This window comes from Meles meles, chromosome 3 (genome assembly GCF_922984935.1).
Source record: "Meles meles chromosome 3, mMelMel3.1 paternal haplotype, whole genome shotgun sequence".
Classification (NCBI taxonomy): Eukaryota; Metazoa; Chordata; class Mammalia; order Carnivora; family Mustelidae; genus Meles; species Meles meles.
In genome coordinates this window covers 60,869,655-60,882,591 of record NC_060068.1, presented here as the reverse complement: position 1 = coordinate 60,882,591, position 12,937 = coordinate 60,869,655, and the positions used below count along the sequence as shown (strand labels likewise).

The 12,937-nt window shown below is 36.5% G+C and overlaps 1 pseudogene; it reads left to right on the top strand.

Annotated features, from left to right (window-relative positions):
• The first annotated feature begins 6,276 nt into the window (after nucleotides 1-6,276).
• On the top strand, nucleotides 6,277-6,404 carry LOC123939412 (annotated as a pseudogene).
• Nucleotides 6,405-12,937: the final 6,533 nt, after the last annotated feature.

Sequence of the window (12,937 nt, the reverse complement as noted above, 5' to 3'; positions counted from 1 at the left end):
AGTGTTATACTTGGGGCGCCTGGGTGGCTCAGTGGGTTAAAGCCTCTGCCTTCAGCTCAGGTCAAGATCCCAGTGTCCTGGGATGGAGAGCCTCATCGGGCTCCCTGCTCACTGGGGAGCCTGCTTCCTTTCCTCTCTCTCTGCCTGCCTCTTTGCCTACTTGTGATCTCTGTCAAATAAATAAATAAAATCTTTTAAAAAATTGTTATCCTTTACTGCATTACCATTTAAAGAGAATTAATGTGACTATTTGACAATAAAAGTAGGCCTATTTCTTATTTTGCAGATCAACTAAAGTTTTTATCTTCATTCAGGAAACAGAATCTGGATGACCCTTATTATAACATGTTATATAGTGACTATAATACTGACCAGAGAATAGTTGAGGCAGTAGGTGACATATTTCTATTGCAAATGCTAAATTTTGACCTCCATTCCATTCTAAGCCGTTAATTGGGAACTTGGGAAATTTTAATTGAAAACGTTCTACAAGCTTCCATAAAGGGCTAGTTCTCTTCTGTTTCCTTCTACATCTGTGTTGCATATCTCACTCTGCTTTGTGCCCCAGGAAGCTGTTATGTGGGCTATATAAATAGTTCCCTAGATCTCTGGATTTTGTTTGGGTTTGGCAAATTGGAAGTCCTAATCAAAATGAGTAGCTATCTTTTTTCTTTTTACCACATCGAAGGAAAAGTATGATTTGAACCTCTGATCTCTTCTTGGGAAATCTGTTGGTGCATGTGATCTGGATGGTTGGTGCAAAGCTGCTTTTGTAAAGAAGTTTCAGTCATCAGAAGTGCTACTGGCCTTTCCCAGCAGACAATGTTTTTCTTGCTATTCCTTCTTTTCCTCTTTGTCCTCACCTTTTTCCTTTTTATTTTTGAAGTTGTGCCATACTGTGTACATAGAATTTTCTATGCCAAAGTGAGGGTCACCTAAATCCTTAAGTGTCAAGTAGTGTCAAGAAGTACAATCATGACTTTTGGAAACTTTGACCAGATCAAGGATTGAAAAAAGAGGTCAAAGGGGTGCCTGGGTGTTTCAGTCAGTTAAACATCTGCCTTCAGCTCAGGTCATGATCCTAGAGTCCTGGAATCCAGTCCCCCATCAGGTTCCCTGCTCAGTGGAGAGCCTGCTTCTCCCTCTCCTTCTGCTGCTCTCCCTGCTTTTGTTCTCTCTCCCTCTCTGTCAAAGAAATAAGTAAATAAAATCTTTTGAAGAAAAGGAAAGGAAAGAAAAGAGGTCAAAGAGTTAGAAGGGCTTTATTAGAAAATTGTCTTGGCAGACTTCTGTTGTCATTCTGTGAATCCTTATCTACATCTCAGACACAAAGGGATGCAAGAATTGAGGGGGCTTTCTTACTCATACCTGACAAGCTGATTTAGTCTATGACTGCAAGAGGAAAGTCAGATTTTAGCCCGCAGTTTAATAGAACAAAGGAACTATGAGTGTTTCCTGTGGATCCGAGGTAGATTCCATAGGACAGAGCATGCCACAGATCTGGTTTTGGTTTTACCCAAGAGAGGGAGTGACGGAATTCCAATGGTGAGAGTCTGTGTACAGTGACAGCAGACAACCAGGAGCAGACTCATGAAGGAACAGAATATATCATTAATGTTATAGAATTTGAAGTGAGAAGGGCCTAGGAGAGGAGCTTTTGATGGCTTCAAAAAAGCATCCACAGGAGAAGGAATCAGCTTGAAACCTCTGCTGTGCATGTTGTGGTCTAGTATTCAACACATTTAAAAGTGGCCTATGGGCATATGATACTCTCTGTATGATATAAAGTTAGGAATAATGTTTTTTCCATTAAAAGTTTATTATCGAGGTATAGTTGACATATAATGTTATATGAGTCTCAGGTGTACGAAGTAATTCAACAGTTCTACACATTACTCATACACTAACCATGATAAGTGTAATCACCGTCTGTTACTGTACATTTTATTCTTCTTAATTATAATTGATTTCCTTTATGACACTTATTTTTATTTACTTGAATGAACATAAATAATTGGTTGTTGAAGACTGCCATTCAAATTTTGTTTCTTGTCTTTGCATCTGGTAGCTTTTGTTTTATAACTTAGTTTGATGCATGAATATTCAAAACTGCTATATCTTAATTACAAAACCTGTCATAACCCAATAAATAATTGATAAAGGACATGGAAAGTTCATTTGTAAAAGAGAAAAAATAAATGCAAAAATGTATATGCAAAAAATGTTAAATGTGAGTAATAAACAAAACAGTAAATTTCTGTGTTCATTGAAAAATATTCATTAACAAATTATTTATTGAATATCTATTATGTGTCAACCACTGAGTTGACCAGTGGAGGCACACAACTAATATCAGATATGGTCTGATATTAGTTGTGCAGGTGGAGAATAATAGGTCATATTTTTATGTATTTTTATTTTGCCTAACAAATCAGCAAGTATAAAAATTATAATGCATAATGCTGATAAAGATGCATTGGTTAAAGCATTCTTGCAAACTGGTGATCCTAGTTTTTGGAAATTTGTCAATACTGGTCATACTTTTTAATCTAATTATTGTAATTATTGTATTTCTAGAGGTCTTTAGTAAGAAAATAATAAAGAAGTTAAAAACATGAATAACAGTTTTTAATAGCACAATTTATCATAGCAAAATTATATAACTCCAATGTTCAGCTAATAGTCGGAGGTTATGTTATGGAATGCTTATGATAAATTGCTAAGTAAAAAGTAGATTATGAAATTGTCCGTATAATTTCAACTGTGTAATATATCTATTAAAAAGATACAAAGACAATACATTAAAATGATAATAGAAAATTAAACAAGATCTCCTTATGGTTTGGGTGCAGGCATACAGACTCACCTTCACTTCCTAAACACATCTTGGTGAGATTTCAGCTACGAGGACATTGACGGAAGCGTGGTGAACATTTCATTCTGATGAGGGTGCAAGTAATCCCAAGACTCTTTCCTTTGGAGGTTGATGTCTATAAGAGCTGCTGTTCTTTTTCTAGGTTGAAATAATTTTTCCTGTGTTCCAGCTACAGAATTTGGGTTTGTTCTTCATTTACTCACTTTAGAAACTCTGGCAGACTTCATTTAGCTATTTGGATCACTGGAGAATCATATGATATATAGGTTATATGATAGTAAATTGACAGGTTAAACAAATATGACACCAACTTATACTGTATATTAAAATAGAAATTAAACCTGCAATTTTAGCTAATGTAAAATCTAGAAATTGCTTTGAAGATCTTTCAAAAAGCTAGACAGTACTGTGGAAGGTACAGTTGCTATACTGTAGAGATAATTATTAGAATAAACTCCATGTATTGCTTTGTCAGCAAGAAAAATTCTAAAAAAATAACACAGTAATAGGACAAATGTATAACTTGGGAATGAGCACCTGAAACCAATGAATTTTGGTTTGATCACTGCTTTTACTTTTTTGCTGCTGTCTGTCTTTACTAGTCATTGAATACCACCAAAAGAAAGCCAAGGGAGGAGAAAGAAATGGAAGAAAGTTTGAATAAAGAGCAAATGCAAAAATGTATTCCTATTTATATATACTTGCTTTCATATAGAGGATATACGAAATATGCCTTTATGTATTCGTGTCAAAATTTTTAAACTTTACAAATTTCCAAGTCCTCCTATCATGATTTTATGATACATATCTGAATATAATTAATGATGGCAAAGTAAACATCTCTGGGGACAATTAAATGTTTTACAAACTCTATGTATCGGCCTAGTCATTTTAAACAGTTTCAAAACAGCCCAAATCCTAGAACAAAGTAAGAATGACAGACATTTGCTGGAGGTTTAGTTCAGTGTAATGTGACCAGAGGGTAATACTAAATCTCACCTTATTTGCTTACCGTTGGCTTTATAAAACTGTGGCCTTAACAGAACGTCAGACATGGTAGTCACTGCAAATAAGAAGATGGTAAACTACTCCCGGAATCTGAAGTGTCAGACTGTTTAGAGTGAATGCGTAATTGAGATTAGCTGGTTGACGATGCCATTCAAGAAAGTTTCAGACTGTGCCTCCGGAGGGGCTTAGGGTCGCTGGGGTGTAGCATCAAGAAAGTGTTGATAAGTGTGAGTGTAACTTGAGAGAATTGAAACCTCAATCAGTTTCTCTACTCCAGTCAAAAGAAAATTTTATATTAACAAACAGGGAGAGGGTTTGCCAAGAGCCTCAAAAGGAGGAGCTCAAGCTTTTGTTTATCTCTGTCTCGGGAGGGGAGAGTCCTTCTGATCATCCAATAATTCTAACCTTGTACATCCTTCTCTACTAAAGGGATGAGTTCATTGACCATCACAGCTCAGTGGCTTTTGAAGCAGTGAATCCTCTTACTCTGATTCTACAATTGTCAAGCAAAAATTTGTATTTTTTAATTACAGAATTTTTATCAGGGAGACAAATAACAGATCCTTTCTGTTCTGACATCAAATAAGTTAATTGAATAATTCAATAAATATTTATCGAGCATCTGTTGTATGTCTGGGTCTTAGGTCTAGTTTAGGATTTATCTCATTAGTGGTTATTTGTCATTATTAAAAACGTTATGACACAATGGTATATTTATTTGGACTCTATTTTTATTTAGACTCTATTTTTATTTGGACTCTTATAATTTGATTAGCATGTTAGTCACACTGACTTGTGTTAATGTGTAAGCGTTGTCCAAAACTTAGTTTTTAGAGATGCAGGGAAGAATAAGATTCTTGACTATTGTAATGTCCCCCAAATGGTTATACAGAACACAGATATTATCTGCATGATTAGCTTGTCCCTTCAATGACATCTCTACCTTCTTTCTTCTTACCTGGAACAATATTTTCAGAAGCCGTGATGAGACAAGATTTCAAATGAAGTCAAAAAGTGTCAAAAAGTGAAAATGATCTTCATAACACTATTCCTGAGTAAGGATAATGTAAGAGGGGATGTATTGATACTCAGATTCTTACACAAATTAGAAAAAAATACAAGTAAATCACATTTTAAGTCATCTGATTTGATCTATAAAATATATTATTTCTCCATTTAGAAAATCAAAGCACAAATGTTACTTTAAAGGAGTTTCTTTAAAACAACTTTGTTTATAATGTCATATTTTGTTTGAAATACATCTTTTCTTAGCTAAATTTTTAAACTTAATTTTCTTTCCTTCCTTCTTTCTTTTCCTCCCTCCCTCCCTCCCTCCTTCCTCATAGCTCAGGTTATACGAACCTTCCCTATGATCATGATAATCTCTGTCTATTCTGGTCTACACTGTAATGCTATGTAATTTTGTTCAGCCTTAGTATTAACTGCAAGTTCTTACACATACAAAGACTGCTCACTTGCTACATCCATACTAAGTTGTAGATGAGGCTTTATTTTTTTTTTCTGCACAGCTATAGTTAATAAATGTATGTACACCTCCACTTAATATACCTTGAAATGTTCCAGTGTACTTGGCTTTTTCTTCATTTATGTAGATGGTTTTTGATAGATAAGTAACTTCGTTCCAAAATCTGAGCTCATAGGACTACACTTACTCCTTTTTTTTTTTCTTTTTAAAGATTTTATTTATTTGAGAAAGAGAGGGAGAACAAGCACGGGTTGGGGGGTAGAGGCAGAGAGAGAGGGAGAAGCAAACTTCGCACTGAGTATAGAGCCCAGCTGGACTTGGGGCTTGATCCCAGGACCCAGGGATCATGACCTGAGTCCAAGGCAGATGCTTAACTGACTGAGCCACCCAGGTGCACCAGGACTACGCTTACTTCCTATATGTCATAATTAAACTTCTCTTTGATTTGCCCATATCTGTAGGCTATCAGGGGTTCCTTTGAGTACAGGCAGTTTTCATTTTGAGTAACAGAAACACATACACCCCCCCCCACACACACACAATGTAGGTGCAAGTGTGTCTGAGTAGGTCTGTGTGTTTTTATATATTGCAACTTTTATATTTGTTCATGTTGTGGATTCTCAGCTTATGAATGCAAATCATAAACTGAATAAAGTTCTGTGGAATAGTAGCCCAGAGATCTGACTCAGATCTTTTTGTTGTTGTTCACATATATTTATGACGGCTTCTTCTCATTATGGCAAAAACGAACCAGTTCCCCAAAATTATGCCAAAAAGCAAAGCAACAGTAAAAACAAAACAAAACAATGCTGCATATGTAGAATTGGGAACTTATTAAATTATTGTATATAAAGCAAAAGACATGTTATCCAGGCATTAAACTGCTACTTACAAATAATTTTGCCTGAGCTTTGCACAGTGGCAGTATCGTAGCCAATGAGGTTTATCCGAGGCGCGATTATTGCTAATTGAAACAAATAATTTTGCCTGAAATTTAGAAAATCAGTAAAAAATGTCTAGTTTTTTTTTAAATGAAAGACAAAGACATGTATTAAATTATTAATATTTGCAGGGCGCCTGGGTGGCTCAGTGGGTTAAAGCCTCTGCCTTTCGCTCAGGTCATGATCCCAGGGTCCTGGGATCGAGCCCCGCATCGGGCTCTCTGCTCAGCAGGGAGCCTACTTCCTCCTCTCTCTCTCTCTGCCTGCCTCTCTCCCTACTTGTGATCTCTATCTGTCAAATAAATAAACAAAATCTTTAAAAAAATTATTAATATTTGCTATTTCAGGGAGAGCAAAATTATATTTTATTTTAATATTTTACTTTGTCTATCATTTACATATCTATACTAAACATGTTGCTTATACTTGAAGCCAGCAAACCTTAGTAAGGTAATTTAGATGTATTTATTTTGTAGTTTCCTTCTTTAGTGGGGCCTCATCTCTCCTGTTAGCTATGGAGTTTGTTCTGTCCATCTTCAGGATGATTTCTGGGGTGTTGGGATGATTTGGTAGTAATCTAATTGTCCGTGGGCTGGGACAAGCCTAGAGTCCTCCGACTCTGCTGCCTTCTCCCAGTCCTCCTGATTCAGATCTTAGCAGAAGAGTTTAAGAAAGTCACCTCATTTCTCCCAGAATCCTTTCTTCCATCTATGATTCTAGACATTGGAATGGGGGATATCTAAGAGCACTTTCTACTCTATGAATTTGTATTTTATTTTATTTTATAAATATTTTATTTATAAATTTTATTGATTAAATTTTATTTTATTTATAAATAATTTTATTTTATTTTATTTATTTTATTTTATTTTATTTATAAATAAGCTACTGAATGCAGAATATTCGAGTAAAATTTCAGATACTCTAGTTATTTAAAGAAGCCACTGAATAGTGGTATGCTTCATACCTAATGAATCGTCATACTGAAAAATATGTAACTTATGAAATATATTTGTATTACACAGTTAAAAAAACATTTTATAAAATTATGTTGTAAGTTGTGTTTTTAGAAAAGAGAATTTAGAAGGTGAAAATAAAAATAATCAAATTTAAGAACTATTTTCTACATACAGTAAATGATTATTACATTTATAGATTAAGATAGGGATAGTATTTTTTTCTAGTTTTATTGAAAAATAATTGACATAAATCACTGTGTAAGTTTAAGGTGCATGGAATGATGGTTTGATTTACATACATTATGAGACAATTTGATTTACGTATATTATGAGATGATTAGCATAACAGGTTCAGTTAACATCTCTCTTGTCATGTAGATACCCTAAAAAGAAAAGAAAGAAAAAAGGAAAAAATTCTTTTGTGATGAGAAGTCTTAGGATTTACTCTAATAACTTTCATATATATCATACAGCACTATTAACTATGGTTATTATGTTGTATATTAATCCCTAGTACACATTTATTTTATAAGTAGAGGTTTGTACATTTTGACCACCTTCCTCTAATCCCCCTTTCCTCTACCCTCCAACACTGGTAACCACAGGTGGTCTCTTTTCATATGAATTTGTTTTTTTTAATTTTATTTATAGATTCTACATATAAGAGAGATTATAAAATATTCATATAAAATATTTGTTTTTCTCTGAGTTATTTCATTTTGCATAATACCGTCAGCATCCCTCTATGTTGTCACAAATGGTAGAATTTCCTCTTTTTTTTTTGGCTGAATAATATTCTATTGTGTATATATACCTTAGCTTCTTCATCCATTCATCTGTCAGTGGACACTTAGGTTGTTTTTATGGCTTGGCCACTGTAAATAATGCTGTCATGAAGATGGGGAGGCAGGTATTTTTTTCAACTTAGTCTTTTTATTTCTTTTGGATATATTCCAGAAAGTGGAACCACTGGATCATATAGTAGCCTTATTTTTAATTTTTGAGGAGCCCCATACTGTTTTCCAATAGTGGGTGCACCAATTTACAATCCCACCAACAGCGCACAAGGGCTCTGTTTTGTCCACACCCTCCACAGCTTTTGTTACCTCTTACCATTTTGATGATGGCCATTCTAAGAGGTGTGAAGTGATATTTCACTGTGGTTTCATTTTCCATTTCAGTAATGCCTAGTGATGTTGGGCATCTTTTCATGTAGCTGTTGGCCTTCTTTAGGAGGACTCCTGGTGCTACTTCTCACAGTCTGGCTGTGGTGTTGGATGGTGCTGATTCCGTTCATTTGAAGGGTGCCTCATACACTTTAGCATATCCTGACTCAGTGTGAATCTCCTGAGAGCAGAACTGAAGGCAAGGACTTGGGTGAGGCGGTTTATTTGTGAGGTAGGTGATCGCAGGATTCGAGAGTAAGGGAGGAAAAGAGAGGAAGTCAGTGGAGATTGCTGCCTTAGGCCATGGGGGCTCAACCTATGACAAGCACATGTGGGAAACAGGTTGGATCATGTGTCCATCTAGTCCCATCTACTGCCTGAAGGGTGTGTTAACTACCAGAATTTACTGAGTTTTGCTGCAGAAAAGTTTGGTGTCCTCCCACAGTGATGGAAAAGAATCTGGGCCTTGGCAGAAACCTGGAAACGTCAGGTGTCTGAACTCTGTCCCACAACTCCAGGTTAAACGGGAATGTGACTGTTATGCCCAAATAACGGGTCCATGATTAAAGGAGCAAGACTGATATAAGGCGAAGGTCAAGCAAAGCTTTATTTCACGCCAAGCATCAAGAATCTAACTGAACGTTCAGGGCCGCACCTCTTATAAGAGAGGGCGACCCTTCTCTGTTTCACAGACTAGCTTTTAAGGGCAAAGGCCATGCGGTTGGGCCTGGCCACGCAGAAGTGACCAATGAAATTGTAACACACACAGGAAAATCCAGTGATGCTAGGTGACCAATTGAATTACAATTTACCCTAGTAGACATTAGAACCAGCCTATTATACCTTGATTAGGATTGGCGCCAAAAGCTCCCAGAGGGCGGGGGTCCCTACTCCTTGGTAACCAGGGAGACAGTATGCAAACCCCCACTGATCAGATGTCTCCACCTGGCCTGATCCACCCTTGTATCTGGGCTTTGTTACCTGGAGCTGGTTTCCGGAACTTGTCTCCAAGTATATCCCCTGGGGGAAGGGGAGCAGGGACAGTTTCTAAATAGGTCCTTACCGTGACACAGGTCCAGGAAGCATTTGCTGTATACCCCACTGAAGAAATCAGTAGTTTCAGGTTGGGGCTTCTGGGAGGGAGTTGGCCCAAGCAGGTCCATTTTGGGTGAAGGAAAGAGCCAGAGCAGTGGTTTTCAATCTGTTGTCCTTGGAGTTCCTTCTAGAAACGTGGGACAAAGGAATAGGTTTAGATCTTCAACCTATCACCTTCATTCAATCAAAGGGGTTTAGTTCAAATTTTTATTTATCTTGTGTACATATTGAACTTCTGAATAAGCTTTTGTTCTAAAGCTAAGAAAAATTTTAAAAATCATGGAGTGTGGTGAAGAAGTTACTGGAGAGAAGTTACTGAAGCCTGTTTTCATATCCCGCAACATTTATTTATTTATTTTTTAAATTTTATTTACTTATTTGACAGAGAGAGAGGTCACAAGTAGGCAGAGAGGCAGGCAGAGAGAGGGAGAAACAGGCTCCCCACCGAGCAGAGAGCCCGATGCAAGGCTCGATCCCAGGACCCTGAGATCATGACCTGAGCCGAAGGCAGAGGCTTAAACCACTGAGCCATCCAGGCGCCCCATCCCGCAACATTTAATTGTGAAAAGGATTTGAATGCATGAGAGGACTTAGCATGGGGCCTAGCACAGTGTTAATCCCATAGTAAGCTGGATAAAAAGCTTTGAGCAGGGGAGGCACATGGAAAGCCTGAAAACCGGGTAGCGCTTCAAGGCAGGGAAAAAGAGAAATAGCAATTTTACTATTAGGAGTTGCACAGTTGGCCTGAGAATGATACTCATGATGGGTATCTAAGCTTTAGAAATACTGAAGAATTTTAAGCTTGACAAGGCCAAAGTCCAAATTTTCTATGTATTTTATACATTTTGAAAAATGTACAGGTTTTTAATAATAAAATTAGAATCAATTGCCTTCTTCAAATATCATCATCATTTTAGAGATCAAATCTCAGCACATTTCCTTGTATAGCTTTATGTTTAGAGCAGGTAGAAAGAATTCCTTTTGGTGTATGTTGATGGTTATAGAGTAGTTATACCATAATATTGATTAAATCTTTTTGGCTCTGAGTATGTATTTAGCAAACTAGCTTTCATTTCATACCAATTGTAATCTCATCTGAACCAAATTAGAGAATAAATTAATGTTCTACATATGCAAACTCATTTACTTAGACAAAATGGCTAAAAAAGATTATTTTGGGGGTACTGATAGCAAGCCTGAATATTTAGTGTTGCTTTAAAATTTTTATTCTTCTAATTTAATTTTTGAATGCTCCTTTTATTTTTCTCAGACTTTGGGAGAGTAGCTATAATTTCTTTTTTTTTTATTTTATTTTTATAAGGATTATTTATTTATTTATTTGACAGGCAGAGATCACAAATAGGCAGAGAGGCAGACAGAGAGAGAGAGAGAGAGAAGTAGAAGCAGGCTCCCTGCTGAGCAGAGAGCCAGAATCAGGGCTCGATCCCAGGACCCTGGGATCATGACCTGAGCTGAAGGCAGAGGCTTTAACCCACTGAGCCACCCAGGGGCAGAGAGTAGCTATAATTTCTATTTCCTAGCTCTTTTGTGTTAATTGTTAAGTTTCTTTATAAGGAAGTAATACACTATTAAATTTAAAGGAAATTATTAAATGTGTCTTTGTCAAATGGAGAAACACATATAAAATAAATTTTATTATAATATGTGTTTTCATTAAATAGATTAATAGGCATATAGTTAACTATTCCTGTAATTGGAGATGGTTTTTCAAATACTGAATACTTGAACTGCTAGTTGATGGAGTTCCTCCCTCTTCTATACTACTCATACTCGTTTAATACATTAGCTATTACATATACACATCTAATCTTTGCACTGTTTTTTCCATTTTATCTCATTAATACAACATTCTATGCAATAAGTATTATCTCACCCATATTTAAGAGGAAAATAAATCACACAAAATAACTCGCTCAATGTCAGAATGATAGTATGTGACAAAGAAGAAATTAGTACCTAAATCTGTTTGACCTCTAAGCAATGATGTGGTATGCATCTCTAAAAGAGAAGAGATTCAATTTGCAAACCAACTTCAGTATTTTGGGGGGGGTCATTTTGTTATGCACAGTCAGACTCAGTGAAGATTCCGTCACTTTATTCCCAGCTGATTTATTCTTTGGAGGAAAAGAAATCTTAAGAGCTGTCAGTATGCCAGTTTAGGGACAATTTTTAGACCAGAACATCCTAAGATATCCTATATTTCAGTTGTTCTTTATGTGACCATCTTTTTTTTTAAAAAGATGATATGTTAGTCACCATACAGTACATCATTCGTTTTTGATGTAGTGGTCAATAATTCATTATTTGCATACAGTAGGTGGCAATCATTATTATAGAAGACTAAACAAAGTGTGATTGTCATATGTATACAAGGAGGAGGCAGGGTATTAATTAATTAATATTATTAATTAATCTCCAGAGGCTGCAATAGTGTAATGTGCGTGATTCAGTCTAACTAAGGGGACATGCAAGTGTCCTGAGTGGGAGTGTCACCATGGAGCAGTTCATAAGTTTTAGGAAAATAATGGAGCATTAATTCATGTCACTTCTCCTGGCCAATCCAAGGGCAATCATGGAAGGCACTCACCAGATAGTAGCTAGAACAGGTATCTCTTTATCACAGGACAAGAGATGGACGGTTTAGACCTTGCTTGTACTTGCACAAATTTCCCTGGTGTGGAGACTGGATGGGACTGGAAATGTCTTTGCCAATTTTCTTCTTCCCACATACCTCCTCTCCCTTCCACACCAGATTTAGTGGCTTGTCCTAGAACTTAAAAACCGATCCAACTCCCCCTTTCCCTCCTAGCCACATGACTCTCACCTGGCCTCCTGGCTTTTCCTCACACTTTTGTCTGGAGAACATTAGGACAAAAACACACCAGTGCAGAGCTTCCTTCAGTTCCTCTCTTTCAGACTCCAGGAGCTTTTTTTTTTCTGTCAACAAAAACACTCACTTTGCAAATCGAAGTCCTCACATTTGAAACTTGTTTATGATAATGACTTCAGAAGTTTATTTAGTGCATGCCTCTGATGTACTAAGAACAGAAGAGGAACAGAACTCTAAACATCTTTTTTTTTAAGGAAAGTAATATCTGTACATAATTATAAAATCAAATAATTTTACAAGTCTTATGATTAAATACCTTCATCCCTTGCTCTTTCCCTCACCACCTCCAAGTTTTTCTCTGTAGACACAAACATTTCAACATTTTCAGTTGGTTGTTTTGGCATTTGCCTCTATCATCCAAAAGAACATGCTTGGTTTTCAGTTTTGTATATTGTGATAGGCAGAATAATGGCCTCCAAATATGTCTACTTCCTAATCTCCAGAAATCATGAGCGTGTTGCGAGTGGCAAGGGACAGGTGAGGGAATGGATGGAAT